The sequence below is a fragment of the Crocodylus siamensis genome, chromosome 5 (genome assembly GCF_052110815.1).
Source record: "Crocodylus siamensis isolate JL-2025a chromosome 5, ASM5211081v1, whole genome shotgun sequence".
NCBI lineage: Eukaryota > Metazoa > Chordata > Crocodylia > Crocodylidae > Crocodylus > Crocodylus siamensis.
The window spans coordinates 128055975-128083419 of record NC_143399.1 but is presented as its reverse complement, the minus strand read 5'-3'; the positions used below and the strand labels follow the sequence as shown (position 1 = coordinate 128083419).

Here is a 27445-nt window from a genome sequence, read left to right as displayed (position 1 = left end):
TTTTCTGTGATCAAAGCCCTTAATGCACTATATGGCACATTTAGAACTAAATAATGCAGGAAGACCCCTGATTTACACTGACCAACTGCATTACATTACTAATTAATTAAGAACTTAAGTTTCAATCTTGTTATTTTCTAAAGTGGCTCACATTGTGAAAATATAATTTATTAAGCATAATTTACTAGTGCAAGGCATCAGGAACCCAGTGGTACTTCCATTCTAATGCCACTTCCAAGAAAACTGCTTAAAAGCACTGAAAAAGACTCTGGTGGTGTTTTCCTGCTATGAAATAATGCCAAGATAATTGTTCAGTGCCACTTCATATGCTGAACTACAGCAGGAGAATGGTGCGTCTAGATGGGAGACTTAAAATCCAAAACAAAATACATGACTGAAAGAAATACATGCTGTATATTACAGTGTCATACCTACTAGATATGTAAGAGTCCTTTTAGTTCATCTCAGAAAGCTAAATTAGTCTCTACTGTTTCTTTATTAGTGTATTGCCTAGGATAAATCTAAATGTTCCAAATGAGAGGGCTGCTACAACTTCCCTGCAGAATTAATTCTATGGTATTAGAGATCTGTCAGATATTCCTGGTATTCAGTCTCTATTTTCATTTTTTCTTATATATTGTATAAAAAAAAGCAGCATATAGCAAAGCAGTTTTTCTTTCCTCTTATTTATTTCCTCTTTTTTTATGCCATTTTCCTTTAGAGACATGATTCATTCTGATTTAAACACTGAACCAAAATATCTGAAAGTAAACACCAATTTTCATGCACAGCTTCAATGGCAGTTTATTTTTCTTCCATTTTTTTTTTCATTCAATCTAATTATTGTGCACTTGAAAGACTTTAGAAAAAGCACAGGCGGTGAGGGAACAGAAGAAACAGATCAGATGGTAGTACTTTAAGATATGTAGTAAGGCATAATTACCCGATGTGGTGGTCACCAGATTAGGTCTCAGGAGATTGGGTTTAATTCCAGATTTTTGCATCAGATTTCATGTGCGACTGCGGACAAAGAGACAGTGTTGAGAAATACAGAGATGTCTGGCAATCACTCAGAAATAACCATCCTTTCTAAGGTGCTTTTTTCCACATTCTGAGAATCAAGAATCATTAATGTAACTTGTAAACATTTTTACTGCGGTACATTCACACTTATGTTGTTGTCCAGGAAAATCTATATTCATAAAAATATATGTAGTCAAATTCGACAAGAATTGAAAACTAGTTTTTATTTCTGTTTTTTGCCAAAGATGTACAAGCTAGGTAGTCATGATCACACCCAGAAATAAGAGATCTGCAGTGTGGCTTTAAAAAAAGAGTTTCCCTCTATCTGAGATTACTTGGGCGAACAGTCAAGGACATCATGTCCAGAACTCCAGTCCACTTTCATTAAGCAGGTTCCATAAAGAGTAGTTATGTGTCTGCACTGGAAATGAAATGACAGTTGACCCAAGGTGTCAGAAATGCATTTTCAAGTGGCTTGCAAACTGCTTTTATACCTGACTCTCTTCAAATATCACCTAAATGGCAGAGAGAGTCTATAGCCATGCTCTGATAAACTTGCTTTAGCAGGTTGTGTGTGTATGTTCCCAGTAATTGAGGCCACATTGTCAGATGAAAATGCAACAGGAGCCTCATACCTTTTTTATAACTCATTAAATAGTCCCACATTTCCTTGCCAGTCCCTAGGCATTTTTCAGAAAAAAAAAATCCTACTAAAATGACCAGTAGTTTGACATTACCACGGTCTGAGTTCTGATCAGGTTCTACAGAGCTCAGTAACTCTTGACATATCCCATCCACTTACAGACTGGTATTTCAGTCCCAGCACACCACACACAATGCAGCTGCCGTTCAACATCTTGCCTTATTCACAATTTTACAATCCATACACGCTTTCTTAATAAACTTAATAATGCCATCTGCCCAGAAAAGTGACTAACTGTGTTGTACCAAATGCTTTTTCTGAGGTAAGAGGATGATGCTGTTAGATCCAGAGTGCTGCCATTCTCATGGGTACTCATAAGTTCTGGGTGAAGTGATGTGCATGTGTTGACTGTTTGTATGCATGCTGCTCATAGGCTATTATGACCCAGTCTGCAATGTGTCTGCTGCTTCACTGTTGGAGGGTCACATCAATTATTCTTACATTTATTTAGGTAAGGTTGTCCACCTCTTGCAGCACCTTATGACCTCCTTTTAACAGAAGCCCCCCTAACCTGTGTTACTAAGTGCAGGGTAAAGGCTGCAGTGAGACGGACTAAAGAGTTGTAAGCTTGCTTGAAGAGAGGCAGGCTGCCAGATGCAGGCCTTGGAGAGGCAGACTCCAGACCAATACGCCTTCTAATTAGTAATGAGGAACTTCTGTGCCCTATTAGAGAAGGAGAACCTGGTGACCTATCAGAAAGGAGATATTCACAGAGCTCCTAGGCTGAGAAGTCAGACTGGTGCAGACTAGGCTTGGGGAAGGAGCTTCACTGGAATAGAGAGAGACCATCAGCAAGCTAAGTTTATGCTTTGTTTTTTGGGGTTTGTGTTGTCGGGAAGCATGGGAGTGGCTTTTAGGGAGAAGGGAAGCCAGTCAGGGTGCCTGGGGAAAGGCACTGGCACTTTGGGCTTTGTTAAGTGAGTTAAGGGAGACTGAGACCCTGGGGCCCAGAGAAACATCCTTAACCAAGGACAGCTCCAGAGACCCCAGGACTCTGTGGCAGCTGGCCACTAGAGGCCACCCGCCTAGAATTAGAGTTAAAAGACTGCACCAGGGTGAGGTGGCCCGTCGATGAGCAGGATGAAGTGAAGCAGAATACCCTCTGGTATTCTGATAAAAGCCTCCCAATTTGTATCATAGGTGTGGCAAGCAAGAAAAGGGCAGTATCCTGGTGGCAGCCAGAGTGAGAAATGGGGTTAAGGGGCCACCAAAGTGCATTACAGCTGCCTTCAGAGGCAGGGTCCTGTGGTACCATATTGGGCTGTGGGTTCACTTCACCATGACAAGAGCCACTTTTACAAAGAGGTTTCTTTATTAACACCAGCAGTATCCAGACACACAACCATCAGACTCTCTCCCTCCAACTCTGTCCAACTCAATCCAGTTCTTAAAGGCATATATTTGCGCACGCACCTCTCTATTCATTTGGACAGTATCCTGATGGCAGAACTGACCTGAGTTGGTACTTTTGCCTTGGCTGTATCAGTGACAGGATTCAGGCTGCTAGCAGAGAGAGAAGAACAAATAACTAGTAAGTTCTGAACCATTTGGCCTCCACCAGTTGCTAGCTAACATTTTCTCTCTTTCAGGAATAGTTCCACATCATATTTCTTTACTTCTCCTTAATGGCAAAATATAAGGGCCAGCTGTTTCATTGCCTTCCACTTTGTCATTTATACCAGGGCAAAGTGCTATAAATACCGGTTGTCTGATTTGGTAACAAACTTATGCTCCTTACAGTAGCCTAAAGTGATTATGCAAAGGACAGTAAAAAACTGGATGCTGTGTATCTGTCAGGACTGCACATACTTGCTGCTGTACAGAATGGGTAAATTATTCAAAAGATCTGAAGTCACTAAGTCTGATTAAACCCACACATGAAAAGTGAGTTGAATTTAACCAGCACTAAGAGGAATCAATGGGCATTTAGGTACTTACACTTGATAGAGACATCTAAAACCCTTTGTGGGTATGACCCTGAAAGTCAGTTTAGCAGAATTAAGACCTATTTAGTAAATGGGAAAAAAGGGGGAAAAAAGAAGATAAGAACATATTCCAAATATTATATCATTTAAATATTGTAAAGGAGAGACTTTATTCTGACATTAAATCTGCCATGGCACATAAAAAAAAAGAAACCTCATGATTTAGGAAGATAAGATTTTGAAAGTAAGCGAACAGAAATTATAAAGCAACAGTGTGCCTTAATGTGTCAGGCTAATAAAGAGTGACCAACCACAATAAGAAACTTGATTTCCTGCAGCACAGTAAGTCCCTAGGAGTCAAGAGTTGCAGAACACATTGGTCAAATAAATGACTCTATAAATGTAAAAAAATTCTGGAGGAGAAAAGCTCTGGTAAAAATAAGAGCTGCAAGAGCTTTAAAAATTGGAACCTGGTGAGCAAATAAACTTACTGCAGCATGTTTTTTTTTCTTTTAAATTAAAAAGCCATCCAAACAATTTATTAGACCTCAGGAAAGCTTTTTTGATGGACTTGCTCCCATGCGGGGAGACCAGTGGATATGATGTACCTTGATTTTAGCAAAGCTTTTGATATAGTCTCCCACAACATTCTTGCAGGCAAGCTAAGGAAGTGTGGGCTGAATGAATGGATTATAAGGTGGATAGAAAACTGGCTGGAACATCAGGCTCAGAGGGTAGTAATCAATGGCTGATGTCTGTTTGGCAGCTGGTATGAAGTGGAGTGCCCCAGGGGTCAGTCCTGGGAATGGTTTTGTTCAATGTCTTCGTCAGCGATCTGGAAGATGGTATGGAGTGAACCCTCAGCAAGTCTGAAGATGACACCAAGTTGGGGGAGTAGTAGATGTGCTTTGGGGTAGGGCTAGGATTCAGAGTGACCTAGACAAATTGGAGGCTTGAGCCAAAAGGAATTTCATGAGATTCAACAAGGACACTCCAGATGTGGCCTCACCAGTGCTGAATAGAGGGGAATAATCACTTCCCTTGACCTGCTGGCAACACTCCTACTGATGCAGCCCAGTTAGTTTTCTTGGCAACAAGCACACACTGCTGGCTCATATTCAGTTTATTGTCCACTATAACTCCCAGGTCCCTTTCTGCAGAGCTGCTGCCTAGCCAGTCAGCCCCCAGCCTGGACTGGTGCATGGGATTGTTCCATCCTAAATTCAGGACTTTGCATTTATCCTTGTGGAACCTCATGAGATTCCTTTTGGCCCAATCCTCCAATTTGTCTAGGTCACTCTGAATCCTAGCCTTGCCCTTATGTCCCCCAGCCCCCTCACCATTTTTGTCACCTTCCGCAGGTTATGCAGTTACAAGTGGGGAGCAAGCAATCTTTGTGCTTGTAAGAAGGAGGTGTTCCAGCCTGTGAGGCCCCATCTGGAGTACTGTGTTCAGTTTTGGGGCCCCACTACAGAAAGCATGTGGACAAATTGGAGAGTTCAGTGGAGGGCAACAAAAATGGTGAGGGGACTAAGGGACATGATTTATGAGGAAAGACTGAGGAAACTGGGGCTTATTTAGTCTAGGGAAAAGGAGACTGAGAGGGGATTTAATTACACCCTTCAGCTACCTGAAGCGGGGGTCAAAAGAGGATGGAACTAGACTGTTCTGAGTGGTGGCAGATGACAGAACAAAGAGCAACTGTCTCAAGTTGCAGAAAGGGAAGTTTAGGTTAGATATTAGGAATAATGTTCTTAGTAGGAATGTAATAAAACACTGGAACAAGTTACCCAGAGAGGTTGTGAAATCTCCATCCTTGGAGGTTTTTAAGACCTGGCTAGACAAAACCTTGGCTGGGATGATCTAGTTGGGGATGGTCCTGCCTTGAGCAGGGGGTTGGACTAGATGACCTCCTGAGGTCCCTTCCAACTTCTAATTTTCTCTGATTCTCTGCCCTATGTTCAGCAACAAGTACTGTTGAAATTTAGACACTCCAGGTGATTGATTTCTGTCTTTTTTGTGGGGGGCCACAGGGGAACTGGTGAGTCATGCTAAGTTGCATTATTGCCTATAAAGTTGATACACGAGCCAATCCAAGTTGAAATAATTAAATTAGGGGTCTTTATTGTGTGTGGGACTTGAGAGACAAATTTGAATTGTTACTCAAGCAGTGAAGACCACATTAATCATGTGAAGGCCCAACTGCATTGTGTTTCCAAGAAGACTAGAGTAGTCAGGGAAAGGGTGCCAGACTGGCTGAACTGGCCTTTTTTGGACAGATTTTAAGTCATTTCTTCACTGTATCTGAAAGACCTTCTTTGTCAACAAACACCGTTGAAGTTAGCCAAGTATCTCAAGACACAGAAAAATTTAGCTTTCAGTTTTGCCCCATGAGCTACAGTACATTTTTGCAACCCAAACTTGCCTTCCGTTGGAGGCTGAGGTTTCCTAAACCATTTAAGTCAAGGCTGTTCAACTTATGACCTCCAGGCTCCTGCCCTGGCCCCTTCCTGGGCAGGAGGGAGACAAGGGTTCCACTGAGCTGGAGGGCTGGGGAGTCCCCGCGCCCTACAGGGTAGGGAGGAAGCATCTTCTCAGCTGCACAGAAGTCAACAGCCCTGACTTAAGTGATTGAGTGCCTGTCCCATTGTAATTGGGACTTGTGCTTTGAATTTATGCCATTCTGATAATAGTATGTCCCAACCCAGATGCTCTGATAACATTTTGACCACACATTCCTGCTCATATACTCCAACCCATAAATGCAGTATTGAGACCACTCCAGCTACATCCTCTGGTGGTTGTTTTTGAGACCTCAGTCTCTGACATAAGAGCTACTGCTGAAGATAACCCTAAGGCCTCACTGGCACACTACAGTTATGGTGGTAAACATGTCCTTAGTCCCCTAGGAGCTTTGGAAAATCCCATCCAGGCTTGCTAAATCTTGAAAATAGGGCTGATAAAAACATTTCCAATAGAACAATTGCTGTTAGGAAACATCAGCTTTTAGTAAGCAAAAACTGTCACTGACACATGTTCATTTCAACAAAATGTTATTTCAAACTTTTGGTGTGTTTGTTTGGAAAGGAGTATTTTGATTTTACCATTTAAATCCACTTTTTATTTCATTTCAAACTTTTAATAAATATTTTATACAATGCCTTAGGAGCCAAAATTAGGACAAAACATTGCAACCCAAATGAAACTAGATTTTCTTTTCTTCTGGAATTTGGTTTTCATTCCATTTCTGAACAGGAAAAATAACTTGGAATCATGGATGCCCACTTAAAACAAAAACTCCAGTTCCCAATCAGCATTTACCCCACATCAGTTTTCAATCTTTTTCTGCTACAGTTTTTAGCAAAGTTCCTCATTTTTGAACATGTCACACATTGTAAAGACCATTGTCATGCATTTGGACTTTGGCAGGCTGGGAACAATGTAGATTACTGTGTTTTTTGACATTTTTACATACCTCACTGCTGCTGACAGGAAAAGCTAGAGGGGAATGAGCAGCTGTTCCAAACTGGAAAAAGGCTACAGAGAAGTTCTATCTGGTCTCACCAATACTGGTTTAATGTTGAGGCTATTGCTTTATTACACGCAACCCTGGTAATGAAGGTTTTTTCAGTAAGTTTCAGTGGAATGTTTGAAATTTTACTCAGTGTTTTATTCTCAACCCCATTGTTTAAAGTTCTCACAGGTTTAGGTCCCTGGGTTTTAAAGAAACAAACCAAAGGGAGCAGAGGGAAGTTGATTTGCTTAACGGTGTGGAAGAAGCTAGAATGGCAGGACTAGCATTTGGCAGGCAAGGCTGTTTGGGTGCATCTGATATCTTTTATTAGACCAAATTAAATAGTTGGAAAAAAATTTGTTAAGCAAGGACGAGCTTTATTGATATGAGAAATCTCCTAATATCACATCTGGGCACACAGCCTCTTAATCTTTCTGAACATCTAGTATCTTGCTCTAAGCACTATCCACATATAATATATGTGGCATCTGACTCACTGATGGCTAGAAAATGTTATTTTCACCAGCTGGAGCTCCTTCCCTGATTCTCCATCCACGGTTCCAATGTCAGTAGGCCATAACAGAGAGAAAACCCTTAAAATCTTTTGTCTTCTCTCTATTTGGAAAACTGTGGTTCATTTCCTCTCCTGCTTTTCCAGAACATGTAAGTGATTGTTTCAAGTCAGAGGGGCTCAAATAAGTAAGGAGTTCATAAAACCATCACATCTTGAAACAAGTAGATACAGTAAAGGAATAGGAATACGGAAGGTAGGAACCCAGAGGATGCTGAAGAGGAAACTGCTCAGTGACAGGTAATGATGGGTTATACCAGGGGCAGGCAAAATCCAGGTGGGCCAGGCTGGGCCTGTGGCAGACTCCATTTCCCAGCAGCCTCTGCCTACATCGCTTCAGCCAATTTCCCTGGAGACCCTAGGAGTGATGGCCATGACAGCCTGGGGCCAGTGTCTATATGGAGACTGGTCCAAGGGGCACTGGTAGGGTGTGTGGCTGGCTGGGGAGCTGGTCTCGCAATGGGGCCAGGATCTTGCAGCAGTTGACAACACACGCCAGGGCTGGGGCAGAGCCACAATCCGCTGCTCCAGCCCGTGCTGTCACCCCCAGAGGGTCCCAGCCCCGGAGCAGCTCTTCATCCAGCTGTATGCCCTGCTTGGGCTGGCCCGTATGGATACCTCAGCCGCTGTGCTGTTGTGGCCCTACCACTCCCGTGGTCTCCGTGGAGGCCTGCCTGAGCGATGCAGGCAGAGGCTGCTCAGAAATGGGAGCAGAGCTGCCAGCCGGATCCACCATTTTGCCCACCCTGTGGTTACATAAATCCTGCCAATGGAGGGAAGTCATGAGGAAAAGGACTGCCAGGGTCCAGAAAACAAACAAACCCTTTTTCTGCATGTTGGAGCCCTCAAGCTAAAAAATAATGGGATAAAAGCCTGACGTGATGGAGCCAGAGATGCCAGTTCAGTGCAAGGGAGAGCACAGTGCAATGCAGAGACACTTAAGCTAGCCCTGAACCTGCTATATTGGGTATCAGAAGCCGTATGGGCACCTTAGCAAGCAGGCCCGTGCATGCTAATTTATCATGCTGAGAAAGAAAGAAGCACCCTGATAATCAGGAAAACTCCAGTGCATAGCAACCCACAGTAACACAGCTATACTATTTTTGATACCAAGCCTAGTTCATTTAGCGGTAGCTTGGGCATCTACACAGTGCTGCATAGACATACTGACAGTATCACTAATAAGGCACTCCTCAGACAGTTTTCCTTTACAGCCTCTTCCTAGATGTTGAAGGTGGTTGTACCTCTTTGGGACTAGATATAGTTTCTAAACAAGACAGCAATGAGTAAAATGGTCTAAATAAAAAAAATGCAGTATATTAGATTTAGAAAGAGATCAGATCAGAATAATAGGGAAAAAAAATTGAGTTGAATCTCTACTTTGACACAGACTTCCTGTATGAACTTGAGCAAGTCAATTATGAGAGAGTTTCCTGCAGTGTTAAGCTTCTGCTGAGCACCATGGGGGGCTGTCAGGGAAGTGGGCTTTCAGATTGGATGATCAAAAAAATTCAAGTATAGTGTTCACCCATTGGGAAATGGATTTGTGACAAAAATGGAAAAGAGATTGATGTTGGTGGAATTTTTCAATGGGGAAAATCTAAATGATTTCATCTCTGCATCTACATAAGCACTATGGTGCTCCATGGGACTTGTAATTCCTGGTCCTAGATGCTCCCATAATGCCCTATTGGCCCAGATTCCTGCCCAGAGGACACTTCCTGTGGCATGGTATGGTTCAGTAATATAACTAGGGTTGGGCATGTGGGGCATCAGCCAGGGTGCTGATTTAAAGGGGCTGTAAGATTGGTGGCCTCTGCTACTACCACCACCACTTAGGACACAAAAACTACTTGTTAATAACTGTGGTCTCTCTCGGCTATGTATCATTAAACACCTATGCTTCAACATTTCCTAACATTTTTTTTTCCAAACTTTTCTATCCATGACCTGTAAACAGTCTCATTAAATACCAGCTTTGCATCCAGATTCAGGATTGAAACAAATGATCTCCATCATTTAGGACATTTTTTTAAAATGAGCTTTACCCAAGCCCTAGCCTCAGCACAGACTAGAGCAGGTCAAAGACAGATCAGGACAGAAAATCCACCTGAGAGCCTCAAGAGCATCTCTGTGCTAGCACTCAGCCAACACTTCACCTTAGGTTCCGTTACAGTAAATAAAACAAAACCATATGTTGCCAGATTATACCTTCTTTTTCCCCTATCAGGATTATACCTTCTTTTCCCACTCTGTCAGAAGAGCAACCTTAACTTCTTGTCTCATCCTTTTTCCTATACCTGAGCTGAAGCCCTGATAAAGTTTCTTTTGCCTGCTCCTGATTTTATCTATCATACTAGAAAAATTCTCCTTAAAATGATACTTCCATGAGTTTTTCACTGCACATCTGTTGTCTGCTTTCCAAATTCAATCAGGACTGTATCTGTTGTTTTTTACAAACACTATCTACTCCCATTTTTTCTCTTCCAAATTTGGATTTATTTATACCAGATATTCATCCGTCCAAGTGAGCATTTACCTTTTATTGTTTCCTAGCTGCCAGACTTATCTATGTTAATTGTCCTGGCTGGTGATGTTAGATTGAGTCAAGCTCATGCTGCTTTTAAAGAGACAGGGCTTATGCAATTCTTATGACTCATTCTTCATATTGCTTCAATTCCCTACCAAATGTGAACCATAGATAGATTAATTTATCCCCTTGGATCAGTCAGATTTGGGGTGAAAGCCAATTTAGATTTATGTTGTTACATGATTTCTAATATAATAAAGGGCTTAGTCCGTCTGTCTGTCCATAATGCTCTTGGAATGCTTTCATTGGTTACTGAAAAAAACAATCAGAGTTTTCCAAGAGTGTTATGGACAGGAAGTGGCAGCGACAGTGCAGCGGATTGCCGCCATAATGATGGGATGGAGCAGGGGGATGAGGCCAGCGCTGCTGGCCTTGCCTCCCTTGCCCCCCAGCCTTACTCCCTGTGGGCGGTGGAAATGGAGGGGATGGAGCAAGGGGGTGAGGCCAGCACCACTGGCATCCCCCCACTCCTCAGAGGCAGCGGACCCGGGACAGAGCAGGGGGCGAGGCCAGCACTGCAGGCCTCACATCTTCCCAGGTCCTGGTCTTCCTAGGTGTGGAGTGCCGCCACATGGCGGGGACAAAGGGGGTGGAGCCAGCAACCCTTCTCCATCCATGCCAGCGTGACAGCGCTTCACTGCCTCTGAGGAGTAGGGCCTGGGGGGGCGGCCAGACCAGTGGTGCTGGAGGTGGTGGTAGCATGGGGTGGTGGCAGAGGGGGATGGAGGGGAAAGCTTCCCTCCCCCCACTCCTGAGAGATGGTGACTGTGCTGGGGGGGAGGATTCTTGATGGGCAGTTCGCTAGTTTTTAATAATATAAACCAAAGAAAGCAAGTGAGTTTGACTGTATTCAGCTTGTGTAGATGAGCACAGTCATCTTCCAAAAGAGGCAGAGAAGTGGCCCTTTCCCTGTCTTTATTGCAAGATTTTGGGTGAATAAAGTGTACATAATAGTAAACAATGGGTGTGTCTACATATGCCTCTATGGCACCATTGTTACTGCACTATAAAGTCCTTTCTTTTGGAAGTACTAAATGATGGCACAGTAACAGCCCATACTGCACTGTGCCAGTGGCGTACGGTTATTTTTAACCACTATGTTGCTGTAGCAATGTGCTATAGCAAGGGAGTGTATTGCTACGGCGATGTAGCTGCAGCATCATGGTTTGTGCCTGCCGATGCTGTGTCACCATAGCGCATTGCTATGGCGATGTAGTGTCTCATGTAGGCACATCCACCAACTAATGAAAAAGTCTCTTTCAGGTCTTACTTTGTGGCGGAAATGGAATCCAGTCTAGATCATTCTTTCCCAACACACATGTATCAGAAGGAACAAAGTTCTTTGTATTTATTGGTTAAACAGAAAGAATTCTCTGCTGCAAAAAATCACATGATCTTTCATCACACCCAGAGGAGTGTTCCTCAAGGAGGAGAGCTGGGATGGCATGTACCATCAGTGGAAAGAAATATTTTGGGAAACAGAGCACAAACTTTCCCCTCTAACATAATTCCTGGGAGGACCCTGTTTCCGAATCCGTGGGCATTTACTTCCATTACTCTTTTTTTTTTTTCTTTATATAGCCCCTTGTTCTCAGAATCCCTTCTTGACCTGAGCTTCTGAATGTGTTTCTTCCCTCCTTTAAAATCTCTTTCACAATATACCATTCGCATGAAGAGCTATTTCTTTTTGGATGCTTTCCATTTTTCATCTGTATGTGGTCTGCTTAGATTATAAACTCTGTGATGTAGGAACACTTTCCTCCTACTAGTCTAGTTCTATAAAGCTCCTAGCAAAAATGTTGCATCATATAAATACAATTAATATATCTGTGGTACATTTAGCAAATTATTCAACCTAAGTCCAGGCTAGTAGTAACACATGCTCAAGCATAGGTTGATTCATGTGAAGATACCCCTTCCAGTTCTAAGTAATCCAGATGGATTTGAGGAAAAATCAGCAAAATGGTCACTATGGGCACTTTTGCATGTGTTCTGGGGGGGGGGGCGTGTTTTAATTAGAGCAGCACCAAGAACCACTCTAATTAAAGCACCACAGTGTTTCATATATTAGCATCCCCTTGATTCAAAAATGGTGGTGGGAGTGCTTGAACTAAAGCTCATTTGATGAGCTTTAGTTAAGCGCCCCCACCATGGTTTTGAAACATGGGGACACTGGTGCATGAGACATGGAGGCTGCCTACAGTGTGATAATTACCACACTCGAACAAACTTGATTAACTGAGTCTGCTCTGATATGTTGTAATTACAGCGCATTGGAGCAGCCTTCATGCTCATGTAAGGCACCCTATGTCAGGAACCATTTACTTTCTTATCATACGGTTTTAACTATGATTGGCTTTTCAACCACATGATACTACAATTAATTAGCCTTACTATATGCTTCTTTTCAGTGGAAGATTTCATCACCATCATAAACTAGAACATAGATTCATTCTCCAAATGCAGCTGATCAAACTGGGTGAAAAATCACAAGAATTTCCACAGCTGCCTAGGATATTGCACAGCTCCTTCATAATATGCTATAGAATCAATACTTTTGATATTGCCACTGAGAAAAATCTAGGAGATGACTCACAGAGGAAACAGTGTCACAGAGAAAAAAAATAGGAAAGATCAAAAAATGAGCAGCAGATTTGAAAATCAGAGCAATTAAAAAAATAAAAACCTTAATAAAATGTAGCATTACTGATTAATTCACAATGCGGCTTTGTTTTGCTCTTCCATGTCTTATTCCTTAGTAAATGCCTTGCCATGACTATGCTGAAAGGAGGCAGATCTCTTACTTCTGTTTATATAAGTGTCATTTTCAGGCAAAAGGGTGGAGGGGGTGGGGAGAAACAAGTGGTTTTTTTTTCTTCTTCTGTTCTGTTCTATCAGTGCTGACAAAAGATTTACAAAAGCTGGTAACCAAGCAACTGATTACTACAAAAATCTAAATAACGTCTCCTTGTTAGTCAGCTTTTAGAACACAATGATCATCCTCCACAGCTTTACTAAAGGTCACTAATGATACATCATGTCTCCAAATGCAATTGCTACTGATGTCATAAATGTATTTGTATAAACCACCCTTTACTTTTTTCTGAAGTTGCCAGCTCTTGAGTTATATATAATATGGAATCTAACTGATTTAGAGGATGTATTACAGGAATTAAATGACCAGGTGAAGTGTTCTGTAATTCCTACAGTTAAGCTGATATTTATTTAATAGACTAGACACTCCCACGTAATGGTGATAGGTGCCAATTATAGGATCTGTGTAAAGAAAATTTCCTCTGATTGGGTTAAATAAAAGTAAGACGGTCCCATCCTGCCATCCTTATGCAAGTATTTCCACTAATCAACCATTTGAATACACGAAGGTTTCTTCTTTGTGTCATTATACTATAAGAGAATGTGTTTATGATTTATTGCCCTTTTTATAGCTTAATATGCTCTATCAAAAATATAGGAACAGGGCTTTATGGGTGTAATCAAAGGTAGAATTTGGCCCATGATTTGAAGGATGGCGCATTGGCCACTTATAGTACCAAACAACATCAGCAGAAGCTCCCAAGATCTCCTTTGTTTCACCATCTCTGTGGACCCTTTCTGGGCATCCAGATGGGTGTGCTGGTCACAGAAATTATTCCTTCCTTATAACAGGATCCCATGCAGCGTATTCATCAGCACATCAGCAGTGTATAACATGTATGTGGAAAATGTTGAAAAGAAAAATACATCAAGGCTTCCCAGGATGGCTGCCACAGCTAGCAATGAAAGTTTAAAGAAACAGGAACAGAACAGCTTTTTATTACGAAGAAGACATGACTCCAGGGTGCTAAATTGGCTTTAGAAGTTTACTTACAAAATTGATTAGATAGATAGATCTATGTGGTTTTAGAAGCTTTGTGAGATTTTCCCCCTTTCTGTTCAGTTCATTTAAAATTAACTTACATTCTCACCTATACTTAAGCAGAAACTGTTACCATAGTAACAGAGGAGATATTCTAAATGTAGCATATGATGTAAGCAGCCAAAGTGATTCCACATAGAAAGGGAAATTGGCGTTAGATGCAATAAGTTCTTTAAATGTTCCTTCCTAATGGAAGACAAGTAGAGACAATTGATACTTTTCCTACCACTGCCATGTTCAAAAAGCGAGCAAGAAAGAGCTTCCTTCACTTGTGAAGCACTGCATGACCAAGGGACTTGGTCCTGGACATTGAGAGGTGGAGGCTATATACGATGTGCTATTGTAAAGATGCCCTTGGACATATTGTCTGGGAAACTGAACCTAAGATTTCTGCACCTCCTACTTGAGCAAAAGGATAATCTCCATTTGTTGGGAGGCGGTAGCAGTATATTCATATACTGATGGTCTAGCCACTACATGGGGACAAAGGGGCACAATGGGCTTGAATTGGTTATAGTGATGTCCTATATTTGCTTCTGTATTTACCTCTAGTTTTACCTGTTTCCTCTTTTTTTTTTAGAAGTCTATTCAAATGTTACTACCTATACTGGCATACCTATACTTCAGCTGTAGTGGACTACAATTCATCACTGAAAAAACTTGCCACTCCATCAACATGGGGTAGTATCACGGTGATGCCTAGCTGATCTACATAAATGTAGTGGTCCGACATCAGTGGTGTTACCTTTGAACAGGCTTCACCTTCTAATAGTAGAAAGTCTGGATATTGATTACTCCCCATGCGGGGGCCATATTTGCTATAACAGAGGGGATCTAGTTTATTTTCACTTTCCTTTTGCATGTCTGCTCAAAACTAATCACAAACAAGCCCTGGATAATGACTGGGTAATGAGGACAGGTTTGTTCACAAAAGAGAATGGGGAAAGCCTCCTCTCCCTTGGTTTAGTCCAGAGGTGGCCAACTTGTGGCATCAGCAGCCTGCGTGTGTGGCCTGCAGCAGATCAGGGAAGGGGCAGCACAATGGCAAATTGGCCGTGGAGCAGAAAGCAAGGTGGCAGATCAGACAGAGGAACGGGATCAGAGTGGCACTCAGGTGGGAAAAGATGTGCTTTCCAAAAAGAATTGGCCCCCACTGGGGAAGATAGCATAGATGAATGGGTAAAAGAAAGTGTGGTTATTCTTCAGGTACCTAATGAGGAAATTAGTACTACTGATTCATTCCAGATTCATTCCATTTGATTGTAGATAGGGAAGAGAGGATGCAGTAACAGGAAATAAGAGCAACAATGGCAGAAGATTTTCTGCCAGGAGAGATTGGGAGTGTGACAGGGAGGAGCACCCAAAGGGTAGGGAGTTGTAGTGCTTGTCATCTATTCCACCCCTTTGCAGTTGCTCTGAGATCTGCAGGATTTCCTGTGAGTTTTTAGGAATATTTTGAATTGCTATTTCATGCCCTTAGTATACTCTACAGGGAGGAAAACCCCAGTTTTCTGTCTGCATGGTGCATCCAGCATACCATAAATTGAAATTAGAGTTTTTTCCCCACATAAGTCTTTGAGTTATAGCCATTACATTTGGAAGTTAGGCCAAAAATCTTGCAATGATTAGTTTGTACTTAAAGAGATAAGCTAGTCTGCTACAGAAATGAGGAAGTTACAGAGAAATTTAACTTGTTGAATTGTGAGGATTTTTTCCTCCTTACTTCGAAACATCAGGTAGTGGTCATTGTCAGAAGTATAATAACAAATCAGGTGAATCAATGGATAGTTATTCCTCTATTCCTTATTGTGACAGGTCCACTCTCAAGCCACTGACTCCCCAAACCACAGGTGGTTGATATGGGCCCAGAAAAGAGGGAAAGCCCATGTCTTCATTAGAGGGGCTGTGCACCCACGTGTTCTGAATCAGCCAGGGCCTAGGTGGAAGGGCTGTAATCTGGCCAACCAGAGCTATGCAGGCTGGAAGGGAAACACCAATTGACCTGAAGCCTGAAAGAAATGGGCTTAAAAACAGGCCAGTGAAAAAGGGCTGGGGGCATGCTGGAACTCCAGAAGCAGAACACATCTCCCCTGCTGCTGGAGTTCCTGGAACAGAGCCTTGTATCTTCTCCACCTTTGGAGCCAGGCATTACCCTGAACTGGACACTGTGGGAACTTGGTCTTTACCCAAGACCATGTGTTGGGCAATGCAGGTCAGATGGGGAAGGGAAAGGGCAGCTTGGAGGAGCTGGATAGGAGGTTGCCCAGAGGAGCTGTGGTGAGGCAGCTCTTCGATGGAGTGGGACTGGTGGGAAAGCCTACAGGCCAGAAGTGCCCCAGCAAATAGCCAGGCAGAGAGAAAACCCCATGCAGACTTGGAGTGGGCTAGTTAGGGGCTGCACCATGCTCTTCCAGAAACACTAGTGGGAAGAGCCTGCACAACAGGGGGAACCAGCCAGTAGGTATAGGGAGCCCGACTCAGAGGGTCAGAAGTGGTGCCCTGGGCACACAGGACTAAATGAAACACCTCAGGAAGGGGGTAGCTCAGCATGCTAAGGCATTACAGCCCTGCCCAGTCAACAAGCATGAGCTATTTGTGTTTAGTTACCTGTTTTGTTGTAATTCGTGAGACAGAGGGACAGGCACAGTGCATGTAGATCTGATCCTCACCATGCACCTAAAAAGAAGGGATCATATAGGCACCCAATTTGTCACCAGGGTCCAGCAGTAACACCTGAGTGGAAACGGGTGGGTTGTAGGGAAGGAGGAGCGGTACGGAAGCTACATCAACCCAATTGCACAAAGGCCACCAGAGAACTGCTGATATCACCTCCCTGCAAGTGAATGTTCACCTGGAAGAAAAAACAAAGTTATGGTGGGCCAGAAAGGTAAGGTATGTTATGACCAGGTGAGCAGGGCATGCCCACGGTCCCTTGGCAGCTGTGTCAGGCATGGACCTGTCACACTTATCATTAGTATTGTATGAATGCCAAGGGTAAAAAAATGACCCTATTCAAATTAATAGGAATTTGACTATTGTCTTCAAGATTTCACCCCTAAAATATCTGTATTGTTTAGGAGCTGTGGGTGGAGGTATGACATATTTACAATGACTTGTCTTAATTAAAAACTCAGAAAGTATTGTCAGGGTAGCATCATCCAGAAACAATTTAAACTAAGATTAAATAGATCCCCAATTCACAGGATGAGGTGCGGAGAAACAATCAAAATAATAACAGTAATATTTCAAATAGCTTCTTTTAATGAAAAGTTAACAATGCAAACTGATGACATAGAACTTCTTGTTTCATTTCCTGAGGGTTTTTGTAATAAAATCTACAAATTAGAGCTTTTATGTATCAGCCACGAATATTTTTTTCCTTGGATATGATCCTGTTGTCATTTCTGCTATTTATAAGCTGACTGCTTTCTAAGAGAAGATCTTGCTATTATTTTTTGCACATGCTTTACTTTTGTGAGTAATAGCATAGAAATCCTGGGATGTATGGACCATAGCCATAATAATTTGCAATATCTGACCCTAAGTTTTAATATGTGTTATTGCTTTTCCTGTGTCAACTGCTGTAAGAGGACTCAGGTCATATTCTGCTTTGTCTTTTATCCTGTACAATTTTATCTTTTAGGCTAAGTACAGACAGTCAAAAAGCCAGAGGTGGAATCGATTCAATCTATGCAGGTTCCTCTAGATTGTGTAGATTGAACTATTAGCAAACAGAATGCACATTCACATTCGCTCTTTGCCTGGGGAAAGCAGGCAGATGCCTGCGCTGCCTGAGGCCAGAAGGCAGGGGATGCTTTTGAATGCCTGCCAATCTGCTGGCCATTGTTGAGTGCAGCTGAGCATCCCTAATTTGGCTGTCAGGCACATCCCCCAATGCCTGGACCCTCCACTGTGCCAACCGTGGCTCTTGACTCCAACTTCCCCCCATGGCACTACCCCCTGCCCAGCCCATGGCCAGTGAGCAGGCAGCCCCAGCATGTAGGGAGGGAAGAGACCACACGCAGGGCTTCCCCCATGATGCTTTCCCCTACCCTACCCTGGCCAGCAAGCAGGCAGCCCCATTGTGGATGGGGGCAGGGGGAGAAGAGAACGCTGGGCTTCCCTTTCCCACCAGCCTTTAAGCAGGCAGCCCAGCATGGTAGGGTACAGAGGGGAGGGAGAGAAACCAACGGGTAGGGCTTCTTTCCCAATGATGTGGGAGAGAGCAACAGGCGGGGCTTCTCCCTTAACAAGCAATCAGGCAGACCTCAGCTCATGAAAAGCCTGGGCCCAGTGCAAGGAAAAGCCCTCACAGTGTGCTCTCCCTCCCTCCCCCCCCCACAAACTGGGCAGACATGGGTGGGGTTTCCATTCCCTCCCCTCCCTTCTGCTGCCTTGTCAGGCTGATAGGTGCAGGCAGGATTCAGGCTGGGGAGCAGCAGCTTTACTGCCTCACATCCATTGGTGACTGGTGCCTCCCAAGTCTGGCGGAGGCACCAGATTACCAACAGTGGGGGTTGTGTCCCCCAGAGGCTTATTGCTGAGCCAATGGCGAAACCAGAAGTGCACTTCCAGTTTCACAGCTGGCGCTTCCAGGGACTGCATGCCTGATCTCAGGGGGTTCATATGCATCCATGTACACGCCCTACATGTTGCCAATACTCAGATCTGTTACTGCCCAGGGTGGGTCTGGCTCGACCCTGCCAGAGAAGAGGAGCATTGGTGGAAGTTAACATGCCTGCCCTGCAATGGGGAGTTAGCAGGGAGCCACAAAGCATCCTGGGATGCTGGGGGACTGAGACTTATCTTGAGTCAGGAGGGGAACTGGAATAGAAGTATTATACACTACTAAACTAAACTGATTAAATCTGATACTACATCCATCCAGGTCTATCTTAAACCAGGTTCTATCATTCTGAAGCTGGTCAATTGGCACTGAACTTCTGTTTCCTTACAGGGTTAGACTAGTTTTGATGGTCATTTTAGTTGTTTAAAGCTAGGCATGAAGTAATAATTTGGAATAATTCTCCCAGGTCATCTGTTGTAAGGGGACTTGGGCCACATTCTACTTTGTCTTATATTCTATACAATGTCATCATTTAGGCTAAGTACAGACAGTCAAAAAGCCTCAGGCAAGAATCAATCTAATCTATGCCAGTTTCTCTAAGCTGGAGAAGAGAACAACATCTAGTGAAGCGCTTTAAACTTTAAAATTGAGTAGTCCTACTGATCTCATTATCTATTTCCCAGGCTGCTGGTCTAAGCTTTATCATGAATCTTGAAGTATTTGGCATAGGGTTACATGGGGCTTTCCCAGACCACAAGAATTTTTAAGATTTTGAAAAAATTGTAGGAATCTATCTGTCTGTCTGTCTTTTCTAACAGTCTTATAGTTTTAGAGTCTGGCTTACTTTTCCAAATGCTTTGCATTAGCAAGGTGGTAGTGCACATGACAGTATGCTTTGATGAATAAAGCCAGCAGCAGCTGGAGTCTTCAGGGGGATTCACCAGAATGGTTCCTGTAGTTGTTTAGCATTGACTTCAGTTCAGTGAATCTTTCAATTAGAAGGTTGCTGTCATGGAGTTTGATAGGATAGCATTGTCTGTAGGTCAGGTAGGAATGAGGATGATATCACTGCTGTCCTCTTGTTTCATACAGGCATGCCATGATAAAGCAGGCCCTCTGAAACATTCAGAAAATCCAGAGTAGTTCCCTCCTGTCTCCTGCAAATTCTCCTATAAAGTGGCCCACCTGCTTTTTTCAGTCGTCACTACTGCAATAAAAGCATAGCATTTCCAGTCAGCATTTCCAGCTGAAATTTTCAAATACCTTAAATTACTCAGTAAAAATGTATTTAAAAACTCCTCTCTCCAATAAGGCAGTCTCAAAGAGATGACAAAAATATCTGTTAAAATACATTGCAAGTTACTTCTACGGCTCCCACATATCCAGCTGAACTGTATCAATGAGTAGACTTTGTATAGTATTAAAAGACCATTCTCCATTTCAAAATTCAAACCTGTTGTTTGAGACAAGCTGTCAATCTATATCTGAAATATGCTTTCAAAGCTCTTCTTCATTTGCCTTGCTGAACATTATAAAAATATTAAAATCCTACAGAGAATATTTAGAAGGGGAGGCTGGGATCTTGAAGATCCTTAGTATCCAAATGTTTAAATATGTAAACAAAACCAAGACCTTTTCTTTTAAACTTTTCTTCACCACATCATTTCATTCTTTATTTCTGGAAACAAAAACATCAATCATTTTCTGAAAGAAAAAGCAGAATACTTTCCAGAACTGTTGCAGTTCATCAAATATCTTTGTAGAGAGTGGGGATAATAACTTTGAATAGTTTTGGCTTCGATTCTAGTACTCCTGCTTATTACAAGGATTCATGTTTACTACAAGGATTTTCAGTGGAAAAGAATTCAAACCACCTGACATCCAAGTAAGAATTTTTTCCAGGATATTATCCTTCCACAAGTCTAATAATATAGGTTGCAATACTGTAGCACATTAGCAGCTCCTCTGCAATGGCCAAATGCATGTTATTACTCCATGGTAAGTATGAGGTGAAGGTGAGACAGTCTATCTTGTATTTATCATGGGCTAAGAGTGTATAGATGGATAGTAACTGCTGTGTAGTGGATTTGGTCAGGCTCCTGGCTGCTTGACTAGGAAAACAGACAGAGACCAGAAGTGCTAATACTGCTTATTTCAGTTACATGTTCTGAGATGAGGAATTCTGCATGCCTTGTTTTGTCTTGATATATTACCCTGTGCATGGTTGTTTTCTTTAAGTAAACTGTCTGTATGTGATTTACTGTTGTTTTTTTTTTCCAAGGTCGTATTTTTTTTCTCTTTCTCTGTCTTAAGTATAAATATGCTTGTAAACTTACAGAGTTTGAGAAATCCTTTGAAACGGACAAGTGGGTGATTCCCCTTGCTGTATGGAATTCACCCTGTGATCACAGTACAGCCCTAACTAAATAAAGAAAAGCTGGCTCTGTCAGTTCTGATTCAACCACAACGTGAAGTTTGATTTCTTCCACAATTTGGTGCTGTGACTCGGATAGAGATGCCTGGAGTGATCAGTTGGGACACAGACATCTCTTCACTGAAGCCGTAGCACCAAACCAAGGTAAGAGACCTTTTGAAATCTCTACTGGGGCTTTTCAGTGAGATGCTGTCTCTGTGTCTTCCTGTTTCACTGCTTGAGTCTCACCCTATCCAAACTTTTTTTCTGCCAGAACTGTCAGACCCACTGTGTAAGTAGTAACTGTAAGTAGAAAGAGTTAAGGTTAAAGACTCTTTGTTGCTGTTGTCAATGAAAGTATTTCCCCATGTGAATTGAGTTAAGTTCTGTAAAGAACTATGAGGTCTCTCTGAGGCCAGGAGTGGAAACCTTGTGCAGCCTCTCCAAAGGCAACAGATCTGTTCTGTGTGCTCTTCGAAAACAAGGTTCCAAGATGGAAACTCTTTGAGTGCTTTCTATGATAAGTGTTGACCAAGACTGAGACTAAAGAGATGCTCTTGAACCTCATGCCTCAACACAGGAATTCCCTTGTGTGAATTGAGAGTATGAATTGAGAAATATGAGCCACTGACCAGGTCTGAGACTAAGGTTGGGTTCAGTTGCCCCAAGGTTGTCTGGAAGGGCAGTTTTGAATGCAAGGGGGCCCAACTGGAACCTTGTGACCCAGTGGACAGGTTTACCCTTTCCCCACCCTCATAACTGAGCCACGTCTAACCATGGGTAACTGCATTGTGTGCCGTTATCGCCATGGAGTTTTGTCTTTGAACATTAGCCACAGCATCTCTGTGCTGCTAGCAAATCTCACAACATGACCGAACACCCTGAATAAGCCATTATTGTATGAAAGACCTGTGTGAATTGAATTTAAAGATATGGGGAGCAGAGAGTCTAAAGACATACCGGCTCTGCCAAAAGGGACTCCAGCATTGTACATGTACACACACTATGGCTATAAAAGTTGTGTTTCTAGACAAATGGAATTGGTATACCAGAAATGATTTTAGCCGGCAGTTTCCCCTGGAGGGAACATTTGATTTAAGTAAAATTGTTCATCTCCACAGAGACCTTGAGTTAAGAGGTAGCAATATACCACAGACTCAGTGGGACACATTTTTTGATTGGTATGAAGAAGCTTTCAAAAGATGTCAAGAATCTCAAGTTTGGAGTCTTAAGGACTCCCAAGAGAAACTGAAATCTCAGATAATGGAATTAAACAGAAAAGTGCACCAAAACGGGGCTCCACATCAACATACCATCAGCACCAAAACAACTTTATCCACAAATAACTGAAAATGAATCTGCAGAAGATATAATTGATTTTTTTAATGTGCCACCCCCATATCAGTCCCAGGCACAATTGGAATCTGACTAAGTCCAAAGTAACCAAATAGACTCTTCCAGCAGGATTAGCCCACCTCACCAAGAAACTATCACTCAACAACAGTCATCTGCCCCCAGGGCATGCCCATGTCCACTGGAGGCAAGGCGTCTGTCTCCTGAAATCTCAACCCCCTCCTCTTGTTTAAGGTCTGGTATCCAGTATGGTCCAGCCCCTTCTTTAAAATCTAAAAAGTCTCATCTTATGCCTTTACACCAGCTTCCAGGGCAAGGTACAAATGGGGAAACTACAATCACAGTCCATGCCTGCTGGACCCCAGGAGATCTCCTAAACCTTGTTAGACAATTTCCCAACATCAGGGAGGAACCCCAGAAATTTACAGATGAATTGGAAACTGTAATCCATTGTTATGATCCAGCGTGGGCAGATTTGAACCAATTAATGAAAAGTGTTCTGCCCTCTGATGTCCGCAACCACCTCATCGCACAGGTTACTCAAGACCCCGGAATAGGAGATAACTTAGCAGATGCCTGAGGATGCCTCCTTGAGGCTGTGCTTAAAATTTGCCCCAGGAAAACTGACTGGGCCAAAATGCATAACTGTAAACAAAATAAAGGAGAATCCTCAGCAGACTACATGGACCACTTGAAACTACGATTTGAAAGACATTCTGGTATTGAAAACGCAGCTGAAACTGCCCCAGAAGCAGTTGCTTCCTCTTTTGTCCACGGACTTCTTTCTAAAGTCCAGGAACAGTTGTGCACAATTGCTGTAGGTTGGCAGACTAAGCCACTTGCAGAACTAGTCACTATTGCAAATCATTGTACAACCTGCCAGGAAAAGAAAAAGGAATCTATGGAAACTAAGCTAATGTCATTACAATTACAGACTTTAGGCAGGGACGGAAGCCAAGGTTTCCATCAAGGACAGTTCAGGAGCAGGGGGTGTGGTCGTGGGATGAGATGAGGAGGATTTCAGTCCCAAAATAATGACAGTTGTCGTTATTGTGGCCAACCAGGACACTGGAAGGCTCAATGTCCTCATCGGCCTGGCCAGCCGGGGATGACGTTTGACCCGCCACTGCCTCCTCTCACTCAGTTCTCTGTCCTGAATCAGGGAGCCTCCTATTAGGCCAGCCTGAGGAATAGTAACATCAACACAGCCCCGCTTCTCCCACTTAATCAAGATGATCCCTTCGTTTCCTGTGTGATAAATGGCATCTCTACAAAATGTTTAGTAGACACTGGTGCAAGCCACTCTACTCTTCAAGCTGAAGAATTTTCCACAATTCCCCTCTCCTCTGCTGTTGTAAATGTTGTAGGAATTTCAAATCAAATAGTTCCTCATCCTGTTTCCCAACTATTACATGTTTCTCTTGGTCCTGTTTCTGATCAGCATGCCTTTCTCCTTAGTCCTTGTTCTCCTGTTAATTTGTTAGGCAGAGATTTGCTTTGTAATCTTGGCTGTACTATCTATTGCTCTCCTAATGGTGTTTATTTGGATGTCCCCTGTAGTAATGAAATGGCTGTACTTGCTGCCTTAGCTAGCTCACCTCCTGAGCCTGAGTTCCCTGATGTTTCTGTGTTGCAAGAAGAAATCATAAAAGCTGTCCCTCTGTTTCTTTGGTCTCAGCATGCTAATGAAGTAGGACAAATCTGTACTGCCCAGCCTGTAAAAATTAGATTAAACCCAGCTAAGCCTTTACCCAAAGTTGCTCAATACCCTTTATGTCCAGAAGCTGAAGAAGGGATATGCCCTGTTATAACTGCCCTTTTAAAGCAAGGTATCATTGTCCCGACTAAGAGCCCTTGTAATACACCTATTCTTCCTGTAAAAAAACCCCGAAAAGAATACCTTTCACTTTGTACAAGACCTCCGTGCAGTAAATTCTGCAGTTTTACCTACTTGTCCTGTTGTACCAAATCTAGCTACTATCTTGTCCTGTATTCCTCCTAATGCTCGTTATTTTACTGTTGTTGACTTGTGTTCTGCATTTTTCTCTATTCCTATACACCCTGATAGTCAGTTTCTCTTTGCATTTACCTATCAAGGACTTCAGTATACTTGGACACGATTGCCCCAGGGCTACACTGAATCCCTTTCTCTTTTTTCTCAAATTCTGAAAAAAGATCTAGATGATATTATATTTAAAGAAAATTCTGTGCTTGTGCAATATGTTGATAATTTACTCTTGGCATCTACCTCCCTTAAAGCCTATAAAAACAAAGAAGACAACACATCCCTCATCTTGAGGACCGTTTGTAAATTTACAATTAGATTTTATTCAAATGCAGAAATGTTGTTCTTATGAATATGTCCTTGTTAGTGTATGTATGTTTTCTGGATGGATAGAAACCTACCCATGTGCAAATGCTGACATTATCACTGTAAGCAAAAAGTTGTGCAGAGACTTTATTCCAAGGTTTGGTATTCCTTTATCCCTAAACTCTGATAGAGGAACTCATCTTACTGGACAGATAATGGTGGAAGTCTGCAAAGTCCTGCAGATCCAACAGAACTTTCATTGCCCATACCATCTGCAGGCCTCGGGCCGAGTGGAACACCAAAATGGCATTCTGAAAAATGAACTGGCCAAAATTTGTGCTGAGACTCACTTAAAATGGCCAGATGCATTTCCCAAAGCCCTTATGAGTATGAAATCTACTGCCAACCGAAAGACTGAGCTTAGCCCACATGAAATTCTAATGGGAAGACCCATGAGGCTCCCCACCTCGCCACCTGTTGCCTCCCACTTTTATGATATACATTCACTTGATGATACCATTCTGGACTATTGTAAAGCACTAATGAAGTGTGTTAAGGCTTTTCATTCACAGGTACAGGCAACTCTCCCCAAAGAACCAGTTGACCCATGCCATTCTATCCTGCCTGGTGACTGGGTCCATATAAAAGTCCATCAATGAAAGTCATCACTGGAACCTTGCTGGAAAGGCCCATTCCAGGTACTCGTGACCACCAACACTGCAATAGTATCAAGGGCTCCAGACATGGATCCATGCTTCATACAGTAAGAAAACATCAGCCCCATTAGACCCAGAGTCTCCTCCATATCAATCTTGTAATCAGCCTCCACAAACTGGTAGCAAGCCTAGCGCCTGCCAGCAGGAGAGCTTAAGACCAGTAGTGAGCCAAGCGCCTACTGGCAAAGAGGATTTGCCACTACAGAGTGAAGAGTATGTGCCCCAACAACACCACTATGCCTTTTGGGAAAGGCAAAAGGCCTCTACCTAGTTCCTAGTTCCCGAGGTGGAGTTGGTTAGTCGTGATTTGGGTAGTTCTCAGTATTTCTTTTTGAGCCATCTTATATGAACTTGACTCATCAGTTATAAGAAACTCTGTAAACCAAACTATGCTTCCGCACCAACAAAGAAGATCATTTCATAAAAATGTGTTCTTGTCTTTAGTAATCAAATTGGGATAGATTTCAGTGTCTCTCATTGTTGGATATGTAGTCATGTCCCTATCTATTGTACCGGAGAGATACCCATGATACCGGTACCCTTGAATGCAACTCAGATGTTAGCCCCTTACTATTCAGATTTTCATGGAAATGAAACTTGGCAGAATGCAAGTTGCAACCGGTTTGACTATGTACGATTAGCATATGCCACCCCTGGAAAGTTCTGTTGGACCTGTAATGGATCTCGTGTTGCAGTAGGAGTCAGTAAGTGCAAGGTAGAATTTAAGATAAATGGTGCTTGGATTTCTAATAACTCCTGGATATCTAACTACTCCCCTGCTGGTCAATTTTCAGGCTATTATTCGCAATGGATGATGTCCCCACACTGTAATACAGGTGGATTTACTGCATTAGCTGGTCACTATTTTGTGTGCGGAGATAAGGCCTATAAAAATCTTCCCTCTGGTTAGAGAGGAACATGCTATGTCTCTGCAGCATTTCCTGCCTTTACTATTAGATCTCACTTACCTAAAAGAAGAATTTGCAATGTTCATGAAATTACAGAAAATCAAAGGTTTGGGGGTATAATGTTCCCCAGCTATGGCACAGGCTTAGCTATGTCTGAGGTAAAAAAAGTTGCAGCATCTCTGGAAAAGATTGCTAATGCTACTGCTGATAGTTTTGATAAAATAAATACAGAAATAAAAGAAATAAGGCAAATAACATTGAAAAACCGACTTGTGTGAGAAGTCCATGCTTTAATAGGTAAAGAATATTGTACTTATATTCCTGATAATTCAGAAGAAATTCAGGATTTAAGTAAACATATTAAAAAAGAAGCAGCTAAATATCCTATGAAACATAGCACTTGTCATTGGCTTTTTCCTAGCCGTTGTTGAGCTAATCTGGTTTTGCCCCAATCTGATATCTGTTTATTATTCAGCATTACAGATAGACACTTGGTACTGCCCTAATAGTCAATAAGCATGACAATTCATGTTACTCTAGTAAGGGAAGATTTTACATCTGTAGAGGCTAGGGATTGGTTCTTTTCCTTTAATCTTGAACTGGCTATATCCTCTATTGTAAATCAGGGTAGTTTTTCAGTTTTAAAGGAGATATGCTCATTAACACCAAATAAGGATCTAGTTCATATTTTTAGTTTCTTTTACTAGTTTTTTTCCCTTGTCTCCCAAAGTGAGTATGCTAACTAGTGCATTTACTGCTCTGACATTTCATGGATATGTACTTGATTTGCAGAGAAATTTGTTGTAGCAGCCATTAGTTTGAAATTCAGTGAAGCACTTGTCATTGACTGCAGTAGGGAATCTGTAGGCCTCTAATATTACATATAGCTAAAGGAGCCAAAAATTCATTGAGTGTTGGGTGCCTAGTTCCCAGCC

At 42.4% G+C, this 27445-nt stretch overlaps 1 long non-coding RNA gene across 1 annotated transcript in view; it reads left to right on the top strand.

Moving 5' to 3' along the window:
- The first annotated feature begins 20595 nt into the window (after positions 1–20595).
- Positions 20596–27445, top strand: part of LOC149864556 (uncharacterized) — a 148000-nt gene continuing 141150 nt past the window's right edge. Inside the window, exon 1 of the long non-coding RNA XR_016442765.1 lies at positions 20596–21387. This is a non-coding gene — a long non-coding RNA (uncharacterized LOC149864556). The remainder of the gene's footprint in view (positions 21388–27445) is intronic.